We start from the raw sequence: 17,431 nt of genomic DNA, 5'->3' as shown, positions 1-17,431 counted from the left end.
ACTGGCCACACTCTGGGACCTGCAAACTTAACTGACTTGAGGCCTCAGCTGCACTGAAATCCCAGCAAGCAGGCATTCAGAAGGCGGGAAAAGAGGATGTTCCTGTGCTCTACTCCACACAACCACCCCCTCCTGCAAAACCATCTTTGATCTCGTTACTCAACACTGAATAACAATGATGATAATTATAACAATAATAATACTTATGGAGCACTTCTGATGTGTAAGGCCCACACCATCCACTATGGCAGCAACTAGTCACATGTGGCCATTCAACACCTGAAATGAGGCTAATCAAAACTGAGATGTGCTCTAAGTGTAAATATATACACTGGATTTCAAAGATATAATGTGAAAAAAATACTGTAAACTATCTCATTAATAATTTTCATATGGATTGCATATTGACATTATTTTAGATATATTGAGTTGGATAAAATATATTATTAAAATTCATTTCACCTGTTTTTACTTTTTTAAATGTGGCTAGTAGGAAATTTTAAATTATTTGTGGTTCTCATTATATGTCTAGTGAGCAGTAACTAAGTGCAAAGCATGACACATGTATTATTTCCTTCTAGCTTCAGCGTAACCTCTTCAGGTAAGAACAATTATTACCCCATTTTACAGATAATACCGAGATTTAGTAGTTCTGACTTCAATCCCTCAGGGCCTGGAGATTGTTGGAGTATTTCATAAATATGTTTGTCCCTGATTTTTTTTTCTCAATTCTATTTATTCTCAAGGCTTAGAACTATGTCTTCTTCCTCTCCTTGGAAGTCTTTAAGGGTGTTTAGAACCATCACATTCTCACCTCTCTCTCTCTTCCAAATGCCTGACCATTACACTTTCCACCTGCTCCCAACAATTATGTGTTTAAATGCCATCTATCCTGTCTTACATTCTTGCTATTTCCCATCAGTTGGGTTTTTCTTTGTAAAGTAGTACGTTCTCATGCAGTGTTTTCCAAACTATAGGTTGTAACCCAATCATTAGTAGGATGGAAAATCAATTTAGCAAGCCATAACTAAAAACTTGAAAAGAATAAAATAAAAGAGCATAGAATAAAATAGAAAAAACAAAATCAGAGTCCATGAGAGTTAAGTATTGTTTCCTAGCACTTTTGTATGTGTGCCCTGGCTCGTGATGTAACTTATATTTCTAACTCTGAGGCTTAGTCTAGAAAAGTTTGAGAAACACTGTGCTCGTGTTTAAGAGCATGGGTTCTGGAGCTGGGCTGCCTGAGTTTGAGCCCAGGTCTCACTAGCTAGCTGTGTAAGCTTCTCCAAGCTTCAGTTTCTTCTTCTGTAAAGTGAGGATTACACTAGTGCCTCGTGAGGTTGTCGGAAGGATGAAATGAGAGCGTGCACGGAAGACTGTAGCACAGGGACTGACAGAGAAAGCTAACAAATGTGCATTGTTGCTTTTTTCCAAAAAAAAAATAACGCATTATTAGGACTCCCTTGCTCAAAACCTCCCATGCATCCTTACTATCTACTAGATAAAGTATTAGCATCTAATTCTAGAATTCAGGCCCACCTCAGCCTGACCCTAATTTACCTCTGCAGCCTTGTTGCCCATCTACAGGGAAAGGTTGGCCTTCCCTACAGCCACACTGGCTGCCAGCCTGTCGCCTCTGCTAATACCACTCTCCTCTGCCACCTAGCTTATCCTCCTGTCTGTGCTCTACCTGGTCAAATTCTGCCAGCTTTCGGTACCAAACTAAGCCCCAGCTCTTCAGCAGAGTCTTCAATGCTCTCCTTTCCAGCTTCTTAATGAACTTACTTGTCTCCACTATTATTTTAATTTCAGGGGCCAGCCAAGGCACAGCGTAGAATGATTAAAGATGAGAAAGGGGAGGAGTCAGGACAACCAATAAGCTATAGTTGTCAGACCTTAGTGTGGATCAGGATCCCCTGGAGGGCTTGCCCCACCCCCAGAGCTTCTGATTCATAGGTCTTGAGGGAGTGAGAATTTGCATTTTTAACAAGTTCCCAGGTGTTGCTGATGCTCCTGGTCCGGAGACCAGACTTAAAGAACACTGGTGGAGGGCTCAAGAATATGGGCTCAGTTAGATGGACCTAGGCTAATGTAGCAATTCCATGTGCTGCAACCTGCTGTACAAACCCAGGGTTCAAATCTGGTCATATCTTTTTTTTTTTTTAGTTAATCTCTGCCTTAATAGCAGGATATTCTATATCATTCTTTCGAGACATCTCCCCACATAAGACAAAGAACCCCAGAATCTTCCTTAGCCGGAAGGAGGTTGCTCCTTTTCCACAGGCCGGAGGAACGTCTACGCCGATCAGTTTACTACTGCCATTGCTTCTCATGAACACACAGGGGCGCTGTTGAAGACTCGTCCTGCACCACTGCTTGTGGCTGGCGCGTTTATTATGTACTGGGTTGTCCTGACTGGTCCAGGCGCCTACTGAAGTGCCCTGAAGTCTCATTTTGGGCTTTAACGTTACGGCTTTTTTCCATTTACACTCTCACACGCAAGCCGTTTTTCACCAAAGCACGCCCACAGTGCCAAGATGGCTGGGTGCTGGGGAGTTCAGTTCATCAACCACCCACTGTGCCAAAGCCAGCCCACCTCTGTGAATTGTCACCCCTTTGGGTTGAACCTAATCATTTGTATGAATCTCCTCAAGGTAGCTTTTAGGAACTCCATTGCCCTGTCCCGCCATTGGTAGAGGTCCATCCTGAACAGCGCAGATCTCTCTAAAAGACTGGGAGCGATTTACACAAAACGGAGCCACTACCTCATTTAATTTTTGTTCTTTCAAATACTAAGTCCTCCTTCAGGTTAGTCCCATAACGGTCAATCTGCACACAAGTACTCTAGTGGGTCATACCAACAATTTAATGGATTGTAACCCTACTCTTTTTACTGAATTAAAAGAAAAAGTATTTTGCTTGTATTAAAGAAAGAATTGATACACAACTTTTCTTTCACTCATATACAAAAAACGTGTCTATACTAGATCAAAATTTTAAGTGAATTTCTTAAGTGTGGGTCAAAGTCAAAAGGTTTGAGTCCACTGCTCTCTGCAAAAGCCCTTCTGTGACTAAGACACTCTTCCCTCTTTTTTTTGTTCTTCTCTGCATTTTTTAGGCTAAACTCTTGGAAGCCTGTTTTGGCCCCCTCTTCTCCTTTAAGAGCCTGGCCTCCAAGCTTCCAAAAGATTCTGTGTGTGTCTCTAAGTACACTTGCTGTGTCGTTTTGCAATGACCTAACTACTCTGAGACCCCTCCCCCTTTACCCTTTCACCTCCTTCAGACCTTGAGCTCCTTGAGGGCAAAGACTGTGTCTTAATCTCCATTGTATCCCCAGGTTTGCACATCGCAATTGGCACAGTAAATATTTGCCGAACCTGCCTTCTTGAGTTGCTGTCTTTGGCGCTTTTCAGATAGCACCTTCTGTCACTGCTGATAGAGACTTTTCTCCAACCTTGTATTTGGTAACTTTGTGCACATTTGTTTCCTTAACAGAATTTAAACCCCTTGAGGGCAGAGAACATCTCCTATTCTTTATATCTTGAGGCCTTAGAGAGAAACTGAACGTGAAGGCAGGGCGCTGTTAATCCCAGTTGACTGATGGAAGGTTGTGCTGAGAAGAGGACAAGCGATTAGGCGTGTCTGACTTTCTCTCTTTAATTACATCTCAGCTTGTTCCAGAAAGTAAGAGTGCTCAACGGGATACATTAAAGCAAGATGAAAATTAGAAGCCCATGAGAACTTCTAAGGATTTGACTGAAATAAAGATCAATATATATGTAAAGATTCAGCTATAACAGTGTTTATCAAAATATTTCTTTTTATAAAAGGGAAAATTTAGAAACAGCCACTAATTTTGTGTTTGTTTTTCTGTGTTTTCTGCATTTTCTAAAAATGAACTTATATTACTTTCATCAAAGGACAAGGTGGGAAGGTTATTTTTTTTAAGTAGGTGGACCAAAAGAAAGAAAAATAAGAATAGGGAGCTAAGAGTGAGGCTTATTCCAAGAATGAATATCATGAAGGCTTTAACAGGCAGGTCATAAATTTGCCTAAGCTTTCCAGCAATTCACACAGAAAGGGAAACGGGATCAGCTATGTAACTCTTATCGTCCAGGGAAAACTCTCCTCTTCCCGCTGCATAGGTATCTATCAGTTTCTCCCTGGAGCCCTCTGAGGATGTTCCGCAGTGTAATGAAGAGCGAGCATCCTCAGTGAGATCCTATCGCCCAGGCGAGCTTCCTAGAGTCGGCCCGCAATAGAGCCTCTCTGAATTAGATTACCATGTTCCCTGCCCTCACTCGAATGATGGCCTTAGGCAAGGTAGTGAATTCCTCACTAAGTACCTCTGCTTCCTAGTGGTGAATTAATTGCTTCATGTCTAAATAATGAGTGATTATTAATAGCTGCCATAAGCAATTATAATTTTTAACCCATCCTAGCCTCCGGCTGGCATCTCTGAATTGGTTCCCTCCCCAAGTCGCCAAGAGCACCTTTCCTGAGGAGTGGGCTCCACAGCCTTGCACTGCAGCAGGGCCAAGAACCACCCCCATGACTCACCTACACTCCCACCTCGACCTCATCCTGTGTGCAAAGGCACGAAGCCAGAAAGACTCCATTGTTTAAAAGTGATCTCCTATCTAAAGCCCAAAGCACCCCATAAAACCAAACTAGTGATCTTTTTCTTCCAGGGGCTCTTGGAATGGCCACGTAGAGAAAAGGAAGGAAAACCTGCAGAAGGGGATTTAGACTTTAAGAAATTCCCCAGTCTGAGACCCCAAGGCCTTCTCCACTGGAGGCATTTGGGCTCAGGGTCTTTGACTTCTCATGACAGCCACCCCTATGTGTGCGTGGCACTGCACTAGGTGCTGGGGGACAAAGGTGGAGCTGGGCGAGTGAGGGAGTTTCTCAGGGAGAGCACTGGACAGGCAGATCGTTTCAATATCATAGGTTAGAGGGGGCACAAGCAGCCAGGGGAGCATAAAGAGATCCTTATCCAACCTTCAGCATCAGAGAAGGCCTCCCAGAGGAGATGATATCTGAACTGCGACTTGGAGGATCAATATGGTTTAACAGAACTGAGAAAAGGGTACAGGGCATTCCCAGGAAGCAAAAGCATGATGTATTCTGGGAAATTCCAATCATCTCCTCATTGCCAGAGCAGAAAGTTCAGATGGGATGGAGTCGAGGCAGGAGAAGTGAGTTGAGGCCAGGTCATGGAGAGCCATGGATATAGCACTAAGGAAACAGTCTTTGATCCTTTGGGCCTGAATTTGTGTACATAAATGCCAAGACCAGGGAGGTGATGTGAATCAATGCAGTGGCCCAGGGACAATAGAGAATGGTGGGGACTGTGGCAAATAGGAGTGCACTTAAGTCACCTAAAGAGGCCAGTCAATACTCCAGCTGATTGTTACCATGGGGGAATACTGGACTAGTATGGCCAGATCTTCCCATTGTTCAAGAGAAGCCAAGATCCAGATCCGTATGTACCACTCTCCCTATTTGTAAATGTTGGTGACTAATTCAAATTTAAAACACAGTGAAGAACCAACAAGGGAAAGGGCCCCAATTCTGTGCCAGTGAGCATGATTTAACCTGAGGGCTAGATTTGGCTTGTGAACCCACCAAGTTGCCACTGCCGCCTTAGAAAGCAGGGAGCCGTCGACAGCTCCGAGGTGGAGGGGCAACGCGTAAACTGGCCCTTTTTTAGTTAACTGGAGGTGCACTTGTATGAAATGTTGGTTAGAAAGGGGCAAGACAGGAGGCCTGAAACATGTGATTTAAAGTATGTAATTCTAAGAATGGGTTATTATGAGATGCCCAGGAGGCGATTCTTTCTTATCACCCCAGTCGTTCTCACTATTAATATGCAATATCAGACCCATCTGGCAGAACCTAGCAACCATTTGTGAAGACAGAGTCCGGGATGGGTCGTGCAGGAACACAGGCCTCCGAGGGTCTGTAATCTCCCACTGTGTGCGTGTGGAGAACTACTGGGCTTGAATATGTGAGGGTAAGGACCGTGTCTTACTCACCTTGCAGCCTCAGCCTTCGCCTACAACAGAACCGTACGGAACCAAGGAGCATTTGAATGAACTGATTAATTTATTAATGACGTGGCCAGAGACCGAGCTTCGAGTCTTGGCTGGGCCACTCATTAACTGGGTGACTCTAGTCAAGATACTTGGTGTTTCAGAACTTTAGTTTCCTGCTCTGTAAGTTGGATCGAAATGCAGAAATGCTTGTAAGGAAGAGCTTTGTAAACTCTCGAGGGCTTTGTAGGGTGGACTGGGATGATTACTATTACTTTGCCAAACATGCGTAACTTTAAGAACAATATTTTTAGGTAAATGGGAAAACAAGAGAGAAAAGGCACAGCATCTGACACCTTTAAGGCAGGCCTTCCAAACCTTGACAGGTTCCCACCTCTTTGCAAGAGTTTTGGAGCCCAGTCTCAAGGCTTCAACCCTGTGCCGATGAGCAAATGTGAGGCAAAGGCATCCTCCCCCACAAACTGTTCCATTAGCTATTGCTCCCGATGTACATGCTGTGAACTGCACGTTCCCATCACACAGAACCAATTGGAGTCAGACTTCCATATGCTCGGTGCTCCACAGGGCCTTTGCACATGCTGTTCCTTCTGCCTGGGACACTCCCTCTTTCTCAGCTTTTAGGTCTCAGCCTGTGTCAGCTCCTTAGTATTGTTGTGAAGAGTTTTGAACTCACAAATCACTTCAAAGATCTCAGGGACCCCAGAGGTTTCAGATCTCTGCTGACTGAGCTATTATTTTCTCTCTCTCCCTCCTCTCTCTCTGAAACTTAAATGTTTGCTCTTTACGTAATAACAACATAGAAAAATCGAGCTGAACTCCCTTCTTTGCTCCAAAAGTACGTGAGACAGCAATCACTTGGAAGGAATTTACTACTAATTTTGGTCAAACAACCAATTTAGCAGCATTTTTCCCCAATCTTTCCTTTTTTTCTTTTTCTTTCCATAATATTTTAAAGCAAATCCCTGACATTTCATTCACCCTTCAACAATTCTGTATGAGTCTCTAAAATATAAGGACATTTCCTACAAAACTGCAATATCATTGTCACACTTAATAAATTAGCAATAATTATTTAATACCGTTTATTATCCAGTTAGTATTCAAATGTCCCTGTCTGAAAAGTGTCTTTTTGCAATTGGTTTATCCTTGTATTGCACTTGATTCTTATGTCCCCTTCATCTCATAATCTAGAACAGTTCCTGCCTTCTGAATTTATGGAATTGCTTCCAAAGCCTGGAGCTGTTGAGCTGGTTCCTCTCTCTCCCTTGGTTGGCTCTGGGGCTTGATTGGCATTCACCATTTTTGGCAATAATACTTCATATTTGGTTGTGTGTGTCACATGTTAAATCTCACTGGGAGTTATCACGTGTCTGGTTGTCCCAAGAAAGATTTGTGCTTTCGAATCATTACATGGATTATCTCATTTAATCCTCACAGCAACTCGAAGAGGTGTGTTCCAAAATTAGTTTCATTTTGCAGTTGAGAAAACTGAGACACAGAGCAGCGACCTACTTTGCCCAAGTACACACATCCAGCAAGTAGCTCTCTAACTTGGAAGCCTGAGAAGTGTCTTAAACATGGACAAGGCGGTCGTTTCTAAGGTATAGGTCGACCCTATATCTTAGGCAGTTTGTCTGTAACCACAAATTCAATACTAGCATCATTTTTGCGATCATTCACGGACACGTGCAGGGCGGTGAAAAACTCAGTTGCCATTGTGCACATTCCAGCTGAGGTCAAGGGAAGTGACACTCCGCCTCCTTCTTTCAGGTCTCACACTCGAAACAAGTGTCCTTTGCAAAGTCTATTCAACACGATGTTTTTCATATTTTTGTGCTTTTCATTGGTGATTTTGCTGTTTACAGTGGCCCCCAAGCGCAGTGCTGAAGTGCTAGCTGATGTTCCTAAGCCTAAAAAGGCTGTGATGTGCCTTCCAGGGAAAATATGTGTGTTGGATAAGCTTCGTTCAGACATGAGTTATAGTGCTGTTGGCTGCAAGTTCAATTTTATGAATCAACAATATATGTTAAATAAGATGTCTTTAAACAGAAACACATATGAAACAAGATTATGTGTTGACCAGTTAACAAAACTTTATGGCCAAAGGCTCGCAGGAACCTAACCCTGTGTTTCCCCCGGGGCAATGATTCACTATTCCCTAATTCAGTGTTTACTGTGACTTCGTAGAACAAAACCACCGCAAATAGTGAGAATCGACTGTATGTGCATGTACACCCACCTTAGGGTCATTCTTTGTTTAGTTCTACAAAATCTGATTAACTTTGTTTCCAAATTAAATATTTTGAATCAGATTTTTTAAAAATTGCAATGAGAGGGGAAAATGCACTGAACACATGATGAGGAGCAGAAGTTTAAAAATATATGTATCCAATTTTGTTTTCTCTGCTCCAATCAATTCAGGATAAACGTTTCCGCTGAAGCATATCCTGATTTGCTGACTCTCTGAGGCAAGCTGGCTTTGGGGAATAGGTTCAAATCTACTCCCAATTTAATGTTATTCAGCGCTGAAGTATTTATAACTTTGTTTTGCTAAATCATTATAAAGTATCTGAGCAAAAGAAAATTAATCAATTCCTTAAGTTTTTATGCCTCCAGAGTTTTGGGGGGATTAAACTAGCAGAATTTTCTTTATTATAATTAGTTTTCAGCCTTCACTCGAGTCTGTAGCCCTTAATGTAAGTAATTTCATATTGACTCTGAGTTTTCCCTTTAACAATAAAATTTGAGTTCCCGTTTGAGAATTCTCAATATTCTTTCATTCTTACTGCTAAAGGATAGTGAAAAAAAATTTTTTTTAGAAAGCAATAAAGAAGTGTCTCCCTTCCCTAAGATACACAGTGTAGGCTTTTTAATTAGTGTTTTCATAAGTGAGAGCCTTTAAAACATAACATTCGCCCCCATGTTTCCATATTTAGAGCAATCTTTCATATTGTTTATGCTATTTAAATTTTTTCTTATTAAACATGTTTACAAAAACATAGAAAATGACTTTGATGAAAACCATGATCTGAAGACTAGTTCTTTAAAACTCTGAGAGGTCACACTTGTAACCCTTTAAATCCAAGCATTGTTTTCTAGCAGAAAATTCTGAATCTTACCTTCCACGTAAGACTGATTGACAATTTAAAAATAGCATGAGATTGAAATGACCGTGGGTGACCAACTTGACAGAATTTACCAACGGTTTGCAAACAAATAATCTGAAAAGTTCAGGGTGATTCTTGTTTGGGGAGTGTGTGTTTATGTGTGTGTGTAATCATAAAATAGACTAGGTTTTTTGACATTGGCTTGATACAACCATAATCTTCATTTTTGAAAGTGGCTTTAAAATAATAAAGGGTGATGATTCAAGCTCTCTGAGTCCAGAGCTTAGCCCCTTCTCTTACTAGCTGTGCAACTTGGGCAAGTCGCTGAATTCTGTGCCTCTTCCTCTGTAATATGGAGTCCTGACACCTACTTCAGAGCATTCATCGTGTCCTGCAATTTATCAGAGCTTCCAGAACATAGGTGATGCTCAATACAAGTTGGCTGTTTTTTTTTAAAGCTTGCACCCTCCAATAACGATATTTACAACGGGATAACTGTTTTCACATGAGGAATAAAATGGCCAATTCTACTTTAACCGGCATGTATTTTTTAATGTCTGAGGCGTGTCATTGAGGAAGAAATACAGGAATTTTCCACTTGAAGTCCTTGTTTACCAAATATCCCTGGACAAATATAGGCGTTTTGTTTTTCGTTTTAATAAAAGCGGGGGGGAGGGGGGAGAAAAGAAGGGAATGCCCCCAAAGAAAGGGAGCTGAGTGTAGATTTCCTCAGTAAAACGAGGGCTGGCAGTCTTGACTACCCATTGTTTTCCTGTGGCCGCCAAAGCTGCAGATTAGATATCACTGAGACTCCCATTTCTGTAACCTGGTTCTTCCTGACAGGCCCTGTGAATGCTTTCTTGGACGTGAGAAGAGAGAAAACCTCCTTCTCAATTCTCCCCCTGGACTTCCAGTAACAGCCTGTTTTTGAACAACAAAAAAGCAACATGGAGAATGATGGCCAAACACATAGCTGTTACACCTCCTTCAAACTGAACTCTTTGCAGGCAGCAGAGTGTACAGCCTCGGGGTGAGATCCATGATTGGTCTAAGCCAGTTGTGTTGGTCTCATTTCTCTTTGCCAGTCATTGATCTAGGACAACAGTTCTCAACCCCCGGGTGATTTTACACCCACACACACACACACACACACACACACACACCCATAGGACATTGGCAATTTCTGGAGACATTTTTGGGTTCTCATGACTGGAAATACGTTACTGGTATCTAGTGGGTAGAGGCCAAGGATGCTGCTAAGCATCCTGCAATGCCCAGGACAGTCCCCACAACAGCGAATTATCTGGCTCCAAATGGCGATAAGGCTGAGATTGAGAAACGTTGGTCTAGGAGTTGACATGTGACACAGTTCTGGACACTGAAATGTGACAGGAAGGAAGTGGGTGAACTTCTAGGAAATAATTTTCCTCCTTACAAAGAGGAAATATTTTTTGCCCCTGCCTCCTTCTTTTCTTTTTGGAATGCTGGGGTGTGAAGATGTGATGCTTGGAACTGATGCAGCCCTTGAGATATCACCAACATGCTAAGGATCTCTGAGGCACTGTACTAACCTAGAGCCACCTGTCTCCAGACGTTTTGTTATATGAGAAAATTAATTGCCTTTACTTTAAAACTACTGTTAGTTGGTATTTTTGTTACATGTAGTCAAAAGCATCATAATTATCACATATACTGTGGCATATAATTTTCCATAAAAGGTGCATGTTAGGTTAACTAGAAAACAGTAAAACTTTTCCGAGATTCAGATATTGCTCAATGAGCTGGGCTCAGTCGCTAGCTCAGTGTCTTTCTTCTTGTGTTAAGCCCCTCATAGCGAGTGAATTTCAATTCACGCCTCTGAAGAATGACGAATGACTATATCGTGGATCTTCAGAGTGACTCATAAAGACTGAAAATTGTGAAGCCATCCTGTCCCAGTTTAAATTCAAGCTCTGCCACCTGGTAGATGTGTGACCCCGGTAAGTTTATTTCTCTGCTTCTTTATCTGTAAAATGGGGATGAGAGTGGTGTCCTCAGGGGTTAAATGAGTTATCCCATGAAAAGAATGCTTAGAATAGCATCTGACACATATTAAGCACTACGTTCATACTGCAGGTGTGTCACTGGCTGGCAGAGGAGCTAATTCCAAGAAACCTGCCTCCTTGTCTTCCAGTATTAACGAGTCCTTCACTCTGTTAGGTGTGGACCCAGATGGCTGGTCTAGCACTACACACAGTTCTGTTTCACATTCGTTCTTGACTCAGTCAAAGCAATACGAGGACAGATACCATTAAATTCTCGGTTTCCACATACTCACTGGTAGAGTAACCTTCCTCAGAATCTTGCTGTCCTCCTCTCTGTCTTTAAAACCCTGTCTGTCGTCTTAACATCTGCATCCTGGGGCTTCAGCATGAGGCATGCTGGGATTTGAACCCAGCTCTGTGGTTAAGTTGCACGTGACCCCATTTTACAGAGTCACTGTGCATAAGCTAACAGTAAAAGGTCTCTAGCACAGTCTTGGCATAAGGTAGGTGCTTGATAAATGGTTGCTGCTGGTAGTAATTCTGTTTGGTTCACTTATTTAATAACGAAATCAGTATTCTAGTGTATTTGAGGGCTTGGTGCAAGTTGATTGCCCTGAACTATGCTGGGCATCAGCCAAATTTTATGCTCCCTTTTCATAAATACCTGAGTAATACTTTAACCCAAGAAGGCAGAGAGAAAAGCAAGAGGACCCGGAGGAGCCAGCCAAGAATGCACGTGAATTGTGTACTCGGAGTGGCGCGCCTACGGTCCTAGAGCATAAATCTTAAACTCTGCAGATCTGCTCTTTCTTGTAGACTCCAGGCCCCCACAGCTTGGCAACCACTTTAATTGGCTGCCAGGTCTCCCTGGGCAAAAGTAGTCCTATGCACGATGAGGTTTCCTGTCTCGTGTAAATGTTCCAGAGCTTGGCACCAACACGTCTATTTTCAGCCTTTTTGGAAGGAACCAGCCCCTTTCTCCATCTACCCCCTCTCAGCCCCAAGCAACAGGCGACATACTTGCACCAGCAAGAGACGTGATCCTAAAATTATGCCTTTATATCCCTAGCGTCCTCTGTCCATCGGTTCTCTGAATAAGTGGTACCTGTGGCACCGGGGAACCTGCAGGATGAATTTGGTTGGTACATAGATAATCTTTTGGATATGAAGTTGCTTTTAAACTAAATTTTAGATTTTTTTAAGTGAAACAATAAAGTAATGCAAATGCATTTTGTTTTTTATAGTGAGTTAGTTTAAGTCAAAACGATGTAATTTTAAGAAACTTTCTTCTTTTTTTTGAATTTTATTTCAAGTTGGAGAGTGGTGCGTAAAACAAAGGTGGAGGCCTCGAGCTATTCAGCTTAAATATGAGATTATAACCAGGTCCCGGCCAACAGTTCAGGCTCTTGACGTGGAACTTGATACCGGATAAGGTGAATGTTCTCGGCTGCTTCTCTTGCTCCTCCCAAGGATCTCTGGAAGCATGAGTATGTGGTGCACGTGTTTAGATCTCCAGAAATAGTACCCCCAGAAAAACAAGTATGATCCCAAAGACAACTACTACATTGTCAAAAGCTCTAGCTGTGACAGCAATTCCCATAGCCAAAGTCACTAATCCCCGGCTGGTGGGGAGGATGGGATCCTGGGAGCGAACATAAAAAGGCTTCTACAGCACGCTCTTCGGTAACCTTATCCTCCAGTTATGAGGTTATAGATGTTCATACATGATGAGTCTTTCCTGTGGAAGACAGTATGGAATCTTAAAGAATAAGGAGCAGTTTCAAGAAATCAGCCGGCAGGCTTGCCAACAACTGGCACAACCATCTGAGAAGGATTCCAAGAACCTTTCCTAGTAGCTAACGTTGATGCAGTGTTTAGTACGTTCCAGGTACGGCTGGCAGAGCTTTGCAGGCGGTGTCTCTACCACCCTCAGAGGTAGATGTTATTATTATTCTCTGTTTAAGATGAAAAAAGTGAGGTTTGGAGAGGTTAAGTAACTTGGAGCTGCCTTAACCTCTATATTCTTCTGCTCTGTTGATTCATTCACTTTAAATTGTTAATCACTGAATCCAAAGCAACAGAATTAGGGATTCAGTGGGTCTGGTATTGGCCCAAGAATCTGTATATTTACCCCAGCAGATGCTGATGCAGCTCTCTGGAGACTGTCTCTGAGATCCTCAGAGTTGGATGATCTCTACAGCCCCTTCCAGCTCAAAAATAGCAACAAATGTCATTCATTGAACACAATGTGTACTGGACACTAAACGAGGCACTTAAATTTGTAATTTTATCCAATCTTTCTCCCAATAGCGTTATTGTCTCCGTTGCAGAGATGGGGAAACCGAGACTGGCTCTCAAACAAAGTCCTGACTCATATGTGGCTGAGTCAGGATTCAAACCCAGATCTGTTTTTCTCCAAAGCCTATGCTGTTAATTTCTATGATGTTATCCTTGGAATATGTGGCTAATAATTCCTGTTCTCCCTACTTCTTAAGGTGATTATGAAGATCAAGTATAATAATGTACATTAAAGTAGTTTGTAGTGTGTAAGTTGCCATATCTAATAGTTCAATCAATATTTAGTCTGATCATGTTATTTCCCTACCTAAAACCTTCCAATGGCTCCTGTCTCGTTCAGAGTTAAAGCCAAAGTCCTCACAGCGAGTGACCCACAAGCCCACCACCTGTCAGATCTCACTTTTTATTACCCTCCTCTCACTCATTCCTTACCAACCACTCCAGCCTCCCTGACATCCTCAAACACACAAGGCATACTCCTGCCTCAGGGCCTTTGCACTTGCTGCTCCCTCTGCCTGAAAGATTTTTCCCTTACATATCCACATGGTTTACTCCCTCATCTCCTTTGGGTCTTTGCTCAAATTTTTAGTAAGCAGGTAAAATTGCAACCCGTCTCAACCCTCCAACCCCCTATTCTTTCTCTCTGATTTATTTTTCTCGAAAGTACTTATCACTTCGGAACATGCGATATATTTGCTTGATTTGTTGATCTCCCTCCACTTAGAACATAAGCTCCTTGAGGCAAGGGACTTCTGTCTGTTTTGTCTCAATTACTTAGAATGGTACCTACCCTAGAGTAGGTACTCAATAAATAGATGTTGAATGAATGAATGAATTTATTGAGCATTCTTATGTGCCAGGCATGGTGGGAAGTGCTGGGGATTCAAAGATGAAGCTGATAGATACAATCTCGTGCTTCCTGTAGCTGATGAAAGGATTCATTCCCTTTGACATTCAATTTATTTCTGGATTCTTAAATGCAGGAGCACAAAATGTAAATATATGGAACCTGAATAAATCTCTCAGCTTCACCCTTCTCACACTGATCAAACAAGGCTTGGAAGTGCAGCTCCCAAAACGGCTACAATGCTGGTCTTTCCCTGTCCCCACCTGGGTCACAGAATCTCCCCTTGTTCCTTCCAGGAGAAGCCCAGATCCTTTTGGCCTCCGCCCCGCTTTCCTTCCCCAGGGACACCAGGATCCAGATGAAATTCAGCAACGGTGAACACTTGACTGTTTCCCCTGGGGATATGGCGTATTAGTCACCCCGTAAACAGTTAATTTTATTTAGCCGTATTTTATAAGCTGGCACATTATCAGAGCTGTCTCTCTCCATTGCCTTAAGTGCCACTATTTGATTGTAGCCATAATGTCTCTTAATTTTATGTCACTCTTTTCTTCTAGTAAAATGTGGGAATATATAACAAGAGAAAGTAGGAAAGGCAGGTGCTGGGTGGGCTAGCCAAGAGTGCTTGTAGAGACCCCTTGGAGGAGGAAATATGTGGTTGTTCAAGCACGGCATCTCTCTGAAAGGGGGAGTCCTCGAACAGCCTGCATTGCTGGTGCCCGGGGAAGGATTCTGTCAGTCTTGGACGGGCCCTGGACTTAGCATTTTAACTTTTCATTGAGATGTTAACGTACAGAAAAGTACAAATAAGTGTCCAGCTCAATGAATTTCACACACCCCTGTAACCAGCAATATTGCCAGGACCCCAGAAGTACCCTATGTTCCCCTTTGTCACTACCTCCCTCCAACAGTTACTATTATCTTGACTTATAACCCATAGATTAGGTTTTGCCAATTCCTGTATTTGTATAAATGGGAACATATACTATATATACTATATATTCTTTGGTATCTGGCTTCTTTTGCTCAACATTATTATTTGTGAGATTCATCTATGTCGCTGCATGGAGTTGCAGTTTATTCATTTTCATTGCCCTATAGATGTTTATTGTGAATATACCACAATTTTTAAAATTTTATTCTGAGACTGATGATGGACACTTAAATAGATTTTGGTTTGCAGCTATTATGAATAGTGCTGCTGTGCACATTTGTGTACATATCTAGTACATGTGCCCACATTTCTGTTGGACATATACCTAAGAGTAGAATTGCTGGGGCAAATCAGCATTTTTAACAAGAAACTCAGGTGATGCTGAAATTTAAGAACCATATGAATAGATAAACAAGCAAGTTTCAGTTACCAAGATGATTAATCAGGCTTGAATTGTACTTCAATAATGAAGATGTGAACTGCCCTCAAAAACCCCACAGTCTTATTGAGAAAACAAAACAGACTCACAAAACACATGTTGAAGAAAACATTGTAGAGAAAATGACTCAGGGATCCATCCAGATGTCTATTCTAATTTGGAATAATATACACATATATAGGGCAGAGCTACAAATTGGCTACCTGTATAGGAAAGACTCCGGGTTTTGTTCGACATAAAAAATGCTTTGAAAATCTATGTCATAAAAAGCCTGTATTTCTGATTTCTCTTTGAAAATTAATCTCTGGCAAAACTGGCTCCTCATTCCTACTTGGTAGCAATTGGCTGGAGCTGAGTGACAATTGTCGCTTTTAGATGGGACATGTGGTCTCCAGATGCCATAGTCCCCACCAATCCCTATTGCCTCACTCAGGACTCCTTCTCTCATTGACATTAGCTGCCTGACTCCTGTGGGCATTTGGCTTCCCAGTCCCTACTATAGAGAACTACAATAAATAGTTTCCCATACAATATTTGAGTTAATCGTTACAAGAACCCTATAAGTCATTGAGGGCTTGATAAGATCATGCCCATTTTGGGACTGAGGAAATTGAGGTTCCAAGAGGGATTGAACAAAGTTGCCTAATAGGCAAGTGGTGGCCTTCTGTTTCCTAACCTAGGGGGCTATTTTGAGTAGTATGTTAGAATGGTGTATATACTTTTTTATGTTAAGTGGTAAGTTAAATCAAGATATGTGTAATAAGATATTCATAATAAAATTCAAATAATTTTTTTTTTAAGAAAAACATCAGCAGAGGAAATGAGTTCTGTGGAATAAAGTGGTCACAGGCATGTTTCCCCCAAAGATGCGGGATCTCATCTGAGCTTTGACAGATGACTGCGAAGAAAAGGAGTGATGTCCCTCTGAGCAGGGGCTCAGCTGGAGCAAAGACAGAGTCAACAACAGGCAAATAGGGATGAGGTGGGGAGGGACAGAGAGAGGCCAGAGACATAATGGGAAAAGAGCCTCTTTACACTGCCAGTGGTGTTTGTTGCCTTGGGCAAAGGTCCTCACCTTGCTGAGTGTCTGGGTCCCATTGAAATTCTCTACCTCACTTGGTTTTGAGAGGACTAAAGGAAATTCTGTAAGCTAAGTTAGTTCTAGTTTATTCATCCTCATTAGGATGAAGAGCACAGTACTGACACTGGCAACCACACAAGAGAGGACAGCTATGTGCTCTTACCATCATGATGTTGATGGTTAGCATTCTGAGAGGAGCCCAGAGGGGAGAACAGAATGCCTCCCCAGGGGGTCTGATCTCGCAGCCAACAAGATCTCCATCCTTAGGCCACGCCCCCCTCAACCTGCCCAAACCTCCCTTCTCAACTACAGGGGGCAGTTTTTTGTTCTATCTGAGCTATGTTCCTCAACTTTCCTCTTTAACTTGCTCTTAAAGTCACTACCAAGAAGCATCATCCATTTGGCAAAAATATTAAGACAAAATCTTCCCTTCAATGCCCCCACTTTAGGTCTAGCCCGTGGTTAGTCTAGTAAATTCGGATGCTTAGGAAGAGAGGCAGTGTGGTGTAGTGGAATTAGTGTGAGCTCTAGGGTCTGAAGTGGGCTTCATTCCACACATCTTACTGCGTGGCCTTGGGTGAGCCATTGAACCTCTCCAGGTTTCAATTTTCATTGTCTGCAAAATGAGAAAAATAATACCGACCA

The sequence above is a fragment of the Diceros bicornis genome, chromosome 2, assembly GCF_020826845.1.
Source record: "Diceros bicornis minor isolate mBicDic1 chromosome 2, mDicBic1.mat.cur, whole genome shotgun sequence".
In the NCBI taxonomy this organism is placed as follows: Eukaryota; Metazoa; Chordata; class Mammalia; order Perissodactyla; family Rhinocerotidae; genus Diceros; species Diceros bicornis.
The sequence above is the reverse complement of the archived record's forward strand: the minus strand, read 5'-3'. Positions refer to the sequence as shown.